The sequence below is a fragment of the Rana temporaria genome, chromosome 2, assembly GCF_905171775.1.
Source record: "Rana temporaria chromosome 2, aRanTem1.1, whole genome shotgun sequence".
Taxonomy (NCBI): Eukaryota; Metazoa; Chordata; class Amphibia; order Anura; family Ranidae; genus Rana; species Rana temporaria.
This window is the reverse complement of record NC_053490.1, coordinates 27,830,627-27,845,346: the sequence shown is the minus strand read 5'-3', so window position 1 is coordinate 27,845,346 and position 14,720 is coordinate 27,830,627. Positions and strand designations below refer to the sequence as shown.

The 14,720-nt window shown below is 41.1% G+C and overlaps 1 protein-coding gene and 1 non-coding gene across 3 annotated transcripts in view; one reads left to right on the top strand and one right to left on the bottom strand.

The window, feature by feature from the left end:
* Window positions 1–14,720, top strand: part of DLG2 (discs large MAGUK scaffold protein 2) — a 2,211,856-nt gene that overhangs the window by 400,682 nt on the left and 1,796,454 nt on the right. The gene's annotated exons all lie outside the window — the stretch shown is intronic.
* TRNAR-UCU lies at window positions 2,895–2,966 on the bottom strand. The gene has a single exon. It is a non-coding gene; the product is annotated as a tRNA-Arg (tRNA).

Genomic DNA, 14,720 nt, shown 5'->3' with positions numbered 1-14,720 from the left:
ATATTACTATGCCGTAACATTGGCTAGGTTAGTAGAATGGACAAATACACACACTAAAAAGAAGTGGGTACAGATGGAAGATACACTAAGTACGACACAATTAAATAAGAATGTTTGGATACCACCTAAAGTTAGGAAATTGGGCACGACACTCATAGTATAACAAAGAATGTATTTAAAATATGGGACATAGGGCCAGATTCACATAGAATTGCGGCGGCGTAACGTATCGCATTTACGTTACACTGCCGCAAGTTTTATGGGCAAGTGCTTGATTCACAAAGCACTTGCCTGTAAACTTGCGGCGACGTAGCATAAATCCGTCCGGCGCAAGCCCGCCTAATTCAAATGGGGCGTGTATCATTTAAATTAGGCGCGTCCCCGAGCCGAACGTACTGCGCATGCTCCGTTTTGAAATTTCCCGCCGTGCTTTGCGCGAAATGACGTTGCACCAACGTAATTTTTTGAACGGCGATGTGTGTTACGTCCTTTCCTATTCACGGACGACTTACGCAAAATTTTTTTTTAAATTTGACGCGGGAACGATGGCCATACTTTAACATGTCAAGTCTAAATTTAAGCCAAGAAATAGCAGCTGTAACTTTACGCCGGAAAAAGTGGACTAGCGACGATGTAAGAGAATGCGACGACCACGCGTAACTTCGTGGATCGCCGTAAACAAGTAAATTAGCGTACCCAACGCAAACTCCACCCATCGGGCGCCAAAGTATTACACCTACGATTCAAAGGCGTACGAAGCCGTACGTCTATCGGATCGAAGCCAGAAGCCGTCGTATCTTGGTTTGATGATTCAAACTAAATATCCGACGCGGCAAATTTGCAAATATATTTCAGCTGTGAATCTGGCCCATAGTATTTAGACGTGAAAAATGGGAGTACAACTCCCCATTAATTCCACTAGCGGGCACAATTTTTTTTCCACCAGGCAATAAGACACGGATGGGGAAGCAATTGGGCGGAATAAATTAAAAGATATCGTCACACGTGGAAAAATAAAAGCAAGACAAGACATAAAAACGTTAGAAGGGGATCAGCACTTGAGTGAGTGGGAGTATTTTCAGTTGAAACACTTTGTGAGCACTTTACCACAGCCGATTCAGGATGACAAAACATTAAACCCAATAGAAAAGATATGCAGCATAGACAAGCCACTTATACATGGTATATCATTGGTATATGGAATACTAACAGATCTGGAGACACAGGGAACATTGCCATTCGTAGAAAAATGGGGAAACAATGTGGGTAAAAAGATAGATAACTCACAAATGATAGGTGCGGTGTATAACTACGCGTCAGATATAACTACTATTGAAGCTAATTATAAATGTATGGTGCATTGGCACCTGACCCCAGTAAGAATGAGTAAAATACACCCAAACAATTCAGAGCTCTGCTGGAGGAATTTTAAGCAAAAGGGAACAACAATGCACATCTGGTGGGATTGCCCGAGAATACAAGAATTTTGGACTATATGGAAGATATAACAGGGGAGAAAACCTTACGTAATCCTTTGACCTGTTTATTTCATGGTACAAATAAAGCAAAAAAACTGTATGAAACAACTCTGGTCCCGGTGCTGCTAAATGCAGCAAGGGGCCTAATCCCAAAAAACTGGCTACATTCAAAAAGGCCATCAATAAAAGAGTGGATAGAGAGGGTAGATTATATAGCATAAATGGAGTACCTCGCTTGAGGGGAGCTATGAGGAGAGGACAGATACAGAGAGATGTGGGAGAAATGGAGAGCTTTTAAATCATCTGGAAAATTCGTACAAGGTATGACAGAAATTGACAGGATAGAAAGTTAAAAATAAAAGATAAATAGCAATCAGCCATACAGATCCGAGTAGGAGGGAGGGGAGGGGGGGGTATAGGAGGGGGGGAAGGAAATGGGAAAAAAAAAAAAAAAAGGATGAGGCTAGTCACTAAACTAGGCCTATACCGCCCAGAGGGGAGGAAGCTTATGAATATAACTGTTTGCACAAAAATGACAAAACGTAGTAATTGTACTAAGCAAGAAAGAAATTACAAGAGTTCTATACTTTCTTCCATTGACTGTCCTGTATACAATTCTTCAGATTTAGACATTAAAGGCTGTGTGTTGAGTTATTTTGAGGGGACAGCAAATTTACACTGTTATACAAGCTGTACACTCACTACTTTACATTGTAGCAAAGTGCCATTTCTTCAGTGTTGTCACATGAAAAGATTTACACAAATGTGAGGGTTGTACTTACTTTTGTGACATACTGTATGTGATCTCCCGCACACAGAGGGGTGTACTATACTTTTGTGAGATGCTGTATATATTTATTGTGTTCTATAAGTGGTTACATCACACATGGCGTGTTCTGAGGTCTGCAGCAATGAAGGATTTTTGTATTTGAAACTTTAATGTAAATCTAGACAGTTGAGGGGGTGTAATATTCCCGCTGGGTGGAGTATGTGATCCCCTTACTTTCAATATCACCCCAATCGAGGCGTGATTTTGCCGCCTGACAAATCGCAGGACTGCTTTTGGGAAACGGGCGTCCCGTCATTTTGTTTGTTTGTGTGATTTGTCAGGTGACAATATTGTCCCATTATTGGGGTGCCATTGAAAGTAACAGGATCACAAGCGTGTCACACGTTGTGCGGCAATTCGGGAAATTGCAGTAATTCCGCCCGTGACTTGGAACGCCTAGGTTTAACTGCAGCCAAAGCTAAGCGTCTTCTATCAGTTGCTGGGTTCACCTTCTATAGATTCTGGGGGAACATTTTCTTCCTCAAACATTTCACATATTCTCTTCATTCTTTATTCCACCGCTAATATATACTCAGCATTGACCTTGTATCGAGCTTTTCTCTCTGGGGACTCCAAGTATTGGAGATGGCGTTGGCCGGGAATCGAACCCGGGTCATCTGCTTAGAAAGCAGCTGTGCTCACCACTGCACCACCAACGCAAAGGTAGCATGTAGTGTGGGAGGAAACCCACGCAAGCACAGGGAGAACATGCAAACTCCATGCAGATAGTGTCCTGGTCAGGATTTGAACCAAGGACCCCAGTTCTGCAAGGCTAACCGCTAAGCCTCTGTGCTGCCCATTTACGGCCTCTGTTCTCTAAGGCTGAGCGGGGTAAATCACTTATGTTCACTCAAAGTGCCTTCAGAAGAAATCCAAACTTATCCTAAACTACAATCTATAACACTCCCATAATAAAACACACCCAAATAACAAAGAGGGGTACAGTGGTCCCCAAATTAGCAACACAATGGAGCTAAATATTCCATAGGCCTCATTCACACAGGGGGTATGAATCCGTACCCCATGGGAGGGCCGCGTTTACCGGAATGGGGATGCACAGGTGTTCCCAGCATCCCATGTAGGCAGTCCCATTGCTGTCAACTGGGGTGCGGGGACTGTACCCAATGTGACATCTGTGTGGGTGCTGGTGCATGGCCCCGAACACACCCAGGGTGCGTCCGCGCAACTGCACCCACATGGATATCCTTTTTGGGGTAATGCAGCCCCCACACAGGGTACAGATTCATACACCCCGTGTGAGTGAGGCCTTGGACTTCTCCATGAAGGACCTCACTGACGGGAAGAGTTCTCATTTCTCCAGCAGAGAAAGCCTAAAGAAACCTGGAAAGACTCCTTCCACCTCTAAAGACAAAAAGAGTTCCAACCTTCACTCATAGCCAGTCCAACACACGCCTCTAAAACATACCGGCCTCCAACCTCCCCTTATAGCCGGTCCAACACACGCCTCAAAAACATACCGGCCTTCAACCTCCCCTTATAGCCGGTCCAACACACGCCTTTAAAAGCCTACCGACCTCCAAACTTCACAACATAATCAATTACTTTATGTCGATTGACAATACATAGATCAAACATATCACCTGTAAAAGCGTGCTTTAGATGTTGGTGGTAAACAGCCTGCTAGGCCCGGGGGGGAACCAAACCAAGTCCTCCAAAAGCTACCTCATATCCAAAAGTTGCCAAGAATGTAAATGTAGACATTATGCTTTAAGGTTAATCAAAAATATCACATTCTAAAGGGAAAGGTAGAACAAGGGGAGGGAGAGTATGGAAGAGGCAGAGAGGGAGGAAAGTAGGGGGGATGGAAAGTTGCGGGTAAGGAAGGGGTGTGGGGTTCCCCCCAACCCTCACCCCCTTCTTTCTCCAACCTTCCCTTCTCCCCCTTTCCTCCCTCTCTCCCTCTTCCATACTCCCCCTTTGTTCTACCTTTCCCTTTAGAGTGTTATAATTTTGATTAACCTTAAAGCTTAATGTCTACATTTACACTCTTTGCAACTTTTGGAGGGCTTGATTCAGTTCCCTTGGGGAAAGCAGGCTGTTTACCACCAACATCTCAGACACTTTTTTTTACAGGTGATTATGTTTGGGCAATGTATTGTCAAAAATTAAAGCTTCTGCAGAAGCTGCAGAAAGGTAAATAGAGGGCTGATGGGAAGACCCCCGGTTACTGGAGTGGCAGCCGCCACCAGTGTAGGGACCTGTGTTGGTACAGCCGTACCTGGCCCCTGGGAGGGTCCCTCAAACTTTTTGTTGAGTCCTCTTCTAGGAACAGCCAATTGTCTTGTTTGTCCAGCTACATTGATAGTTGGTAAATCAGAATCTTTTAAGAGATTGATGACGTAGTGGATTCCTGTCATGATGGCTTGAAATGAAGATCCTCTCCCTCATATTCACTAGCAAATCGTCCTCTTCTCATCACCTAGTTTAAATTTTCTTCCAACATTTTGGCCATCTTCAATCCCAAGAAAGCTGCACCCCTCCCATTTAAGTGCAATCCGTCACTACTATAAAGATGGTAACGGCCTGAAAAGTCTGCCCAGTTCGCCATGAATCCAAACCCCCTCCTCCCTGCACCGGTTTCTTAGCCACTTGTTAAGTACCATAAGCTCTTGCTGTCTCTGTGGTGTGGCTCGAGGTACAGGCAGTATTTCAGAAAATATAGCCTTGGGGGACCTTTTCTTCAATATGGCCCCCAAGTCCCTAAAATCATTTTGTAGAGCACTCCATCTTTCTCTAACTTTGTCATTGGTATCGATATATACCATGACAGCTGGGTCCTCTCCAGTGCCATCCAATAATTTGTCCATGCAATCTGCAATGTTCCGAACCCGAGCGCCTGGTAAACAACATACTGTTTGGCGATAATGGTCTTTGTGACAGATTGCCCTCTGTATTCTTCCAATAACTGAATCCCCTACCACAAGTATGTGCCTATCCTTTCTGGTAACCTTGCCCCCATCTTCGTCACATGCTGGTGGAGTCTCTGTGTGAAAGTCACATGCTGGTGAATTCTTTACACAAATGTCACATTCTGGAGGTGTCTCATTGTGATCGTGAATTTCTGGAGTAGTCTCATTGTGAATATCACATTCTGGAGGAGACTGGTTGTGAATGTCACATTCTGGAGTAGTCTCATTGTGAATGTCAAATTCTGGACCGGTCTTATTGTGAACGTCACATTTTGGAGGTGACTCGTGACTGTCACATTCGGGAGGAGTCTCGTTCGGAACGCCACAATCTGCTGGAGTCGTAGTGGGAAAGTTACATTCTGCCCGAGTCTCAACAGAATCGTTGCACGCTGAATGAGTCTTAATGTGAATGACACGTGGTTGATTTAAAGAAATTCCCAACTTTTGGGCTATTTTCTTTCCCAATAGAGCTGCACTCTGTTCATTTAAGTGAAGTCCATCCCTGCTGTAGAGCAAGTAACCAATTGAAAAGTCAGTCCAGGTCTCCATGAAGCTGAACCCCTTCTTCCTGCACCAGTTCTTCAGCCATCTGCTAAGCACCCTTAGCTCCTGCTGCCTCCTTGGTGTGGCTCGAGGTACAGGCAGTATTTCTGAAAATGCTGCCTTGGAGGTTCTTTTCTTCAGTATAGCTCCTAAGTCCCTAAAATCATTTTGTAGGGCGCTCCATTTTCTTCTAATGTTGTCGTTGGTTCCAATATGTACCATGACAGCTGGGTCCTCCCCAGCCGCATCCAACAATCCGTCCATCCGATCTGCAATGTCTCGAACTCGTGCGACCGGGAAACAATATACTGTGCGTCGATCACCGTCATTCTGACAGATTGCCCTTTCTGTCCCTCTAATAACAGAATCCCCTACCACCAGGATCTGCCTATCCTTTTCTGTAATCTTGCCCGCATCTTCATGGGAGGAGATATTCCCATGGCTGCCCTGTTTTTTTGGTGGGTTCCCAACATGTACGTCACATTGTGCTGGAGTCTCAACATGAATGTGACATTCAGGTGGTGTCTCCATGTGAACGTCACATGTTGGTGGAGTCTCCATGTGAACTACACATGTTAGTGGAGTCTCCATGTCAACGACACATGCTGGTGGAGTCTCCATGTCAACGTCACATGCTGGTGGAGCCTGTGTGTGAACGTCACATGCTGGTGGAGCCTGTGTGTGAACGTCACATGCTGGTGGAGCCTGTGTGTGAGCATCACATGCTGGTGGAGCCTCTGTGTGATCGTCACATGCTGGTGGAGCCTCTGTGTGATCGTCACATGCTGGTGGAGCCTCTGTGTGATCGTCACATGCTGGTGGAGCCTCTGTGTGAACGTCACATGCTGGTGAAGTCTCTGTGTGATCGTCACATGCTGGTAAACCCTCCACGTGAATGTCACATGCTGGTGGAGCCTCAATGTAGCATATATATTCTGTCTCGCTCACTAGGGCAGTCCTGCCTTGTGAGCTGTCTCTGCAGTAAATACTGCGTACATCTGCAATAATAAAAAAAGAAGAATCAGGTTTAGCACTTTCACCTACAATATATATATATATATATATATATATATATATATATATATATATATATAATATATATATGGCTTTTTTTCAGGGGGAACTTGGGGAACTCAGTTCCACCACCTCTTGCTCAGACCCTTTAGTCCCTGCTCACCACAATCACTTGTAAACACAGAAATCTGGTTTCTGTGTTTACAAGTGACAGCTTTGTAACCCCCTGAATGCTGCACACTGTATGTAATGCAATTCTGGTATTTAATGCCCCTTTAAGACCTTTCTACTGTTTGTGAAATTTGAACGGGTCGTGGTTGAGTTCCTGCACCTATTTTCTGAGAGAAAAAGCTCTGTGTGTGTGTGTGTGTGTGTGTGTGTGTGTGTGTATATATATATATATATATATGTGTATATATATATATATATAATTTATACAACATCAAATTATAGAGAGAAAAGTTCAAAATTCCAATGCCAGGGACAATAAATAAACCCAACATGACAGGGACACAGGGATCACCAATGGTGGCCTTCCTATAAATGAATGGAGTCAGAAAGGGAACTGATTCTTCATTTTCATGTGCGGGGGAGTAATCTGCAGTGCTTCTGTTTCTTATTCTTAAACACCCAGCCTCTATGGGGGGGGGGTGTGACCTCTAATCAATATCCATTTCCATTCCTATACATGTGTAACTTTGGACTCCAATAAAGATGTTTTTATAACAAAATATTTTTTGCGTGTTTTGGCACCATTAAAACGTTTGTTAAAAAAAATGAATAAAGATCCTGTTCTTTTAAAGCCTGTTATAGTGCTTGCGCTGTGTATGAAATATTTGTCTGATCCTACCAGTTTCTACCCTCCCCCTCTCTGCACTGACTCCCATGTATCAGGGCTGCAGAGTTCTGACACCGGAGTCAGTACGTGTCTCCATCATACGCTGCTATCTGCAGCTCTCCCTGTGTCTTCTCCTCCTCCCTCGCCCTCCATGTACATGTCTCAATCATACGCTACTATCTGCAGCTCTCCCTGTGTCTCCTCACCCTCTCTGTACGTGTCTTCATCATACACTACTATCTGCAGCTCTCACTGTGTCTCCTCCTCCCCCTCATCCTCCCTGTACGTGTCTCCATCATACGCTACTATCTGCAGCTCTCCTTGTGTCTCCTCCCCCCTCCCCCTCCCTGCCTGTCACCTCTCATTATCCCTCATCTGTTCATCCCCTCTGTCACATAAAAAGCTGCATCCTAGTGCCTGTGCTTAATACACAAAAAAAATGTCTACTTGTATTGCAATGTATCCATCTTGGCATCTGTTTAATTATTAACTGCCATTACGCCGCACATGTGATCCGTTATGACAGTTTGGTTGAAAGCACAACCAATGTGACAGTTGGCATTCCCAGCATGCTGGGAATATAAATGTTTTGTGAAACTGTTAAATCGATGGGTTTCCTTCCGCTTTATACCGGTAGAAACCGGTTCTTTTTTAAATAACACACAGGCACTCGGATGCAGCTTTGTATCTGACAGAGGGGATGATATAAAGATCACATAGAGGCTTAACAATCACTTTCACAATCACTTCTGTTCTAAAATTCTATGAAAAGGAATCATTTTGGGATGAAGGTTCCTTTGATCGATGAGTGTAGGCAACTTATTCAGAGTACATATTGTATCGATCACTATCCATAGTACTTACCAATCTCAGTGTCGGTATCCCGGTGATGTCCTTTGGCTTTACAGCCGGATCCGAAACATCCAACAACGGCTCTGAAACAGCCGCGTACAAACGTCCGGGTCCTCTTCATTTTGGGGAGCTTTTTGGGGGTATCTGCAGGCTGGTCACTGATACCCCCTTTCATAGCTGCCCTTCCTTTGCTGGGTTTCTCTTTGGTGTTTTTCAGAGAAAAAAGCTTTTTACATTTAAATTGTCTCATTATTAAGAAATAAAGAAACACTCTTTAAATGTACAATAATAGAAATCGCAATGAAATCTAATCGAATGAAATCGAATCAAATCGCAAGAAAAATCTCAGGAGAGATTAGAAACACGTCTTCACTGGTCAGTGAACACTCAGCTTCTGCTGTCTTCCCTCTCTGCACCGGTTTATATTGGCTCAGCCGATGACATCACAGGTCATGTGACTTGTTGTTTTTGAAATCTCATGATGACTCAGCAAAAAAAATAACTGCCAATTTACGGTTTATATTGGCTCAGCCGATGACATCACAGGTCATGTGACTTGTTGTTGTTGTTTTTGAAATCTCATGATGACTCAGCAAAAAAACATAACTGCCAAAAAATAACTGCCAATTTACGGTTTATATTGGCTCAGCCGATGACATCACAGGTCATGTGACTTGTTGTTGTTTTTGAAATCTCATGATGACTCAGCAAAAAAATAACTGCCAATTTACGGTTTATATTGGCTCAGCCGATGACATCACAGGTCATGTGACTTGTTGTTTTTGAAATCTCATCATGACTCAGCAAAAAAAATAACTGCCAAAAAATAACTGCCAATTTACGGTTTATATTGACTCAGCCGATGACATCACAGGTCATGTGACTTGTTGTTGTTGTTTTTGAAATCTCATGATGACTCAGCAAAAAAATAACTGTAAGGTTTATATTGGCTCAGCCGATGACATCACAGGTCATGTGACTTGTTGTTTTTGAAATCTCATCATGACTCAGCAAAAAAAATAACTGCCAAAAAATAACTGCCAATTTACGGTTTATATTGGCTCAGCCGATGACATCACAGGTCATGTGACTTGTTGTTGTTTTTGAAATCTCATGATGACTCAGCAAAAAAATAACTGTAAGGTTTATATTGGCTCAGCCGATGACATCACAGGTCATGTGACTTGTTGTTTTTGAAATCTCATGATGACTCAGCAAAAAAAATAACTGCCAAAAAATAACTGCCAATTTACGGTTTATATTGGCTCAGCCGATGACATCACAGGTCATGTGACTTGTTGTTTTTGAAATCTCATGATGACTCAGCAAAAAAAATAACTGCCAAAAAATAACTGCCAATTTACGGTTTATATTGGCTCAGCCGATGACATCACAGGTCATGTGACTTGTTGTTTTTGAAATCTCATGATGACTCAGCAAAAAAAATAACTGTAAGGTTTATATTGGCTCAGCCGATGACATCACAGGTCATGTGACTTGTTGTTGTTGTTTTTGAAATCTCATGATGATTAAGCAAAAAAAATAACTGCCAATTTACGGTTTCTATTGGCTCAGCCGATGACATCACAGGTCATGTGACTTGTTGCTGTTTTTCAAATCTCATGATGACTCAGCAAAAAAAATAACTGCCAATTTACGGTTTATATTGGCTCAGCCGATGACATCACAGGTCATGTGACTTGTTGTTGTTTTTGAAATCTCATGATGACTCAGCAAAAAAATATAACTGCCAATTTACGGTTTATATTGGCTCAGCCGATGACATCACAGGTCATGTGACTTGTTGTTTTTGAAATCTCATCATGACTCAGCAAAAAAAATAACTGCCAAAAAATAACTGCCAATTTACGGTTTATATTGGCACAGCCGATGACATCACAGGTCATGTGACTTGTTGTTGTTTTTGAAATCTCATGATGACTCAGCAAAAAAAATAACTGCCAATTTACGGTTTATATTGGCTCAGCCGATGACATCACAGGTCATGTGACTTGTTGTTGTTTTTGAAATCTCATGATGACTCAGCAAAAAAAATAACTGCCAAAAAATAACTGCCAATTTACGGTTTATATTGGCTCAGCCGATGACATCACAGGTCATGTGACTTGTTGTTTTTGAAATCTCATGATGACTCAGCAAAAAAAATAACTGCCAAAAAATAACTGCCAATTTACGGTTTATATTGGCTCAGCCGATGACATCACAGGTCATGTGACTTGTTGTTTTTGAAATCTCATGATGACTCAGCAAAAAAATAACTGTAAGGTTTATATTGGCTCAGCCGATGACATCACAGGTCATGTGACTTGTTGTTGTTGTTTTTGAAATCTCATGATGATTAAGCAAAAAAAATAACTGCCAATTTACGGTTTATATTGGCTCAGCCGATGACATCACAGGTCATGTGACTTGTTGCTGTTTTTCAAATCTCATGATGACTCAGCAAAAAAAATAACTGCCAATTTACGGTTTATATTGGCTCAGCCGATGACATCACAGGTCATGTGACTTGTTGTTTTTGAAATCTCATGATGACTCAGCAAAAAAATATAACTGCCAATTTACGGTTTATATTGGCTCAGCCGATGACATCACAGGTCATGTGACTTGTTGTTTTTGAAATCTCATCATGACTCAGCAAAAAAAATAACTGCCAAAAAATAACTGCCAATTTACGGTTTATATTGGCTCAGCCGATGACATCACAGGTCATGTGACTTGTTGTTGTTGTTTTTGAAATCTCATGATGACTCCGCAAAAAAAATAACTGTAAGGTTTATATTGGCTCAGCCGATGACATCACAGGTCATGTGACTTGTTGTTGTTGTTTTTGAAATCTCATGTTGACTCAGCAAAAAAAATAACTGCCAATTTACGGTTCATATTGGCTCAGCCGATGACATCACAGGTCATGTGACTTGTTGTTGTTTTTGAAATCTCATGATGACTCAGCAAAAAAAATAACTGTAAGGTTTATATTGGCTCAGCCGATGACATCACAGGTCATGTGACTTGTTGTTGTTGTTTTTGAAATCTCATGATGACTCAGCAAAAAAAATAACTGCCAATTTACGGTTTATATTGGCTCAGCCGATGACATCACAGGTCATGTGACTTGTTGTTGTTTTTGAAATCTCATGATGACTCAGCAAAAAAAATAACTGCCAATTTACGGTTTATATTGGCTCAGCCGATGACATCACAGGTCATGTGACTTGTTGTTTTTGAAATCTCATCATGACTCAGCAAAAAAAATAACTGACAAAAAATAACTGCCAATTTACGGTTTATATTGGCTCAGCCGATGACATCACAGGTCATGTGACTTGTTGTTGTTTTTGAAATCTAATGATGACTCAGCAAAAAAAATAACTGCCAAAAAATAACTGCCAATTTATTGTTTATATTGGCTCAGCCGATGACATCACAGGTCATGTGACTTGTTGTTGTTGTTTTTGAAATCTCATCATGACTCAGCAAAAAAAATAACTGCCAATTTACGGTTTATATTGGCTCAGCCGATGACATCACAGGTCATGTGACTTGTTGTTGTTTTTGAAATCTCATGATGACTCAGCAAAAAAAATAACTGCCAATTTACGGTTTATATTGGCTCAGCCGATGACATCACAGGTCATGTGACTTGTTGTTGTTGTTTTTGAAATCTCATGATGACTCAGCAAAAAAAATAACTGCCAATTTACGGTTTATATTGGCTCAGCCGATGACATCACAGGTCATGTGACTTGTTGTTGTTGTTTTTGAAATCTCATGATGACTCAGCAAAAAAATAACTGCCAATTTACGGTTTATATTGGCTCAGCCGATGACATCACAGGTCATGTGACTTGTTGTTGTTTTTGAAATCTCATGATGACTCAGCAAAAAAAATAACTGCCAATTTACGGTTTATATTGGCTCAGCCGATGACATCACAGGTCATGTGACTTGTTGTTTTTTGAAATCTCATGATGACTCAGCAAAAAAATATAACTGCCAATTTACGGTTTATATTGGCTCAGCCGATGACATCACAGGTCATGTGACTTGTTGTTTTTGAAATCTCATGATGACTCAGCAAAAAAAATAACTGCCAAAAAATAACTGCCAATTTACGGTTTATATTGGCTCAGCCGATGACATCACAGGTCATGTGACTTGTTGTTGTTTTTGAAATCTCATGATGACTCAGCAAAAAAAATAACTGCCAATTTACGGTTTATATTGGCTCAGCCGATGACATCACAGGTCATGTGACTTGTTGTTTTTGAAATCTCATGATGACTCAGCAAAAAAAATAACTGTAAGGTTTATATTGGCTCAGCCGATGACATCACAGGTCATGTGACTTGTTGTTGTTTTTGAAATCTCATGATGACTCAGCAAAAAAATAACTGCCAATTTACGGTTTATATTGGCTCAGCCGATGACATCACAGGTCATGTGACTTGTTGTTGTTGTTTTTGAAATCTCATGATGACTCAGCAAAAAAAATAACTGCCAAAAAATAACTGCCAATTTACGGTTTATATTGGCTCAGCCGATGACATCACAGGTCATGTGACTTGTTGCTGTTTTTCAAATCTCATGATGACTCAGCAAAAAAAATAACTGCCAATTTACGGTTTATATTGGCTCAGCCGATGACATCACAGGTCATGTGACTTGTTGTTGTTTTTGAAATCTCATGATGACTCAGCAAAAAAAATAACTGCCAATTTACGGTTTATATTGGCTCAGCCGATGACATCACAGGTCATGTGACTTGTTGTTGTTTTTGAAATCTCATGATGACTCAGCAAAAAAATATAACTGCCAATTTACGGTTTATATTGGCTCAGCCGATGACATCACAGGTCATGTGACTTGTTGTTTTTGAAATCTCATGATGACTCAGCAAAAAAATAACTGTAAGGTTTATATTGGCTCAGCCGATGACATCACAGGTCATGTGACTTGTTGTTGTTGTTTTTGAAATCTCATGATGATTAAGCAAAAAAAATAACTGCCAATTTACGGTTTATATTGGCTCAGCCGATGACATCACAGGTCATGTGACTTGTTGCTGTTTTTCAAATCTCATGATGACTCAGCAAAAAAAATAACTGCCAATTTACGGTTTATATTGGCTCAGCCGATGACATCACAGGTCATGTGACTTGTTGTTGTTTTTGAAATCTCATGATGACTCAGCAAAAAAATATAATTGCCAATTTACGGTTTATATTGGCTCAGCCGATGACATCACAGGTCATGTGACTTGTTGTTTTTGAAATCTCATCATGACTCAGCAAAAAAAATAACTGCCAAAAAATAACTGCCAATTTACGGTTTATATTGGCTCAGCCGATGACATCACAGGTCATGTGACTTGTTGTTGTTTTTGAAATCTCATGATGACTCAGCACAAAAAATAACTGCCAATTTACGGTTTATATTGGCTCAGCCGATGACATCACAGGTCATGTGACTTGTTGTTTTTGAAATCTCATGATGACTCAGCAAAAAAAATAACTGCCAAAAAATAACTGCCAATTTACGGTTTATATTGGCTCAGCCGATGACATCACAGGTCATGTGACTTGTTGTTTTTGAAATCTCATGATGACTCAGCAAAAAAAATAACTGTAAGGTTTATATTGGCTCAGCCGATGACATCACAGGTCATGTGACTTGTTGTTGTTGTTTTTGAAATCTCATGATGACTCAGCAAAAAAAATAACTGCCAATTTACGGTTTATATTGGCTCAGCCGATGACATCACAGGTCATGTGACTTGTTGCTGTTGTTTTTGAAATCTCATGATGACTCAGCAAAAAAAATAACTGCCAATTTACGGTTTATATTGGCTCAGCCGATGACATCACAGGTCATGTGACTTGTTGTTTTTGAAATCTCATGATGACTCAGCAAAAAAATATAACTGCCAATTTACGGTTTATATTGGCTCAGCCGATGACATCACAGGTCATGTGACTTGTTGTTTTTGAAATCTCATCATGACTCAGCAAAAAAAATAACTGCCAAAAAATAACTGCCAATTTACGGTTTATATTGGCTCAGCCGATGACATCACAGGTCATGTGACTTGTTGTTGTTTTTGAAATCTCATGATGACTCAGCAAAAAAAATAACTGCCAATTTACGGTTTATATTGGCTCAGCCGATGACATCACAGGTCATGTGACTTGTTGTTTTTGAAATCTCATGATGAC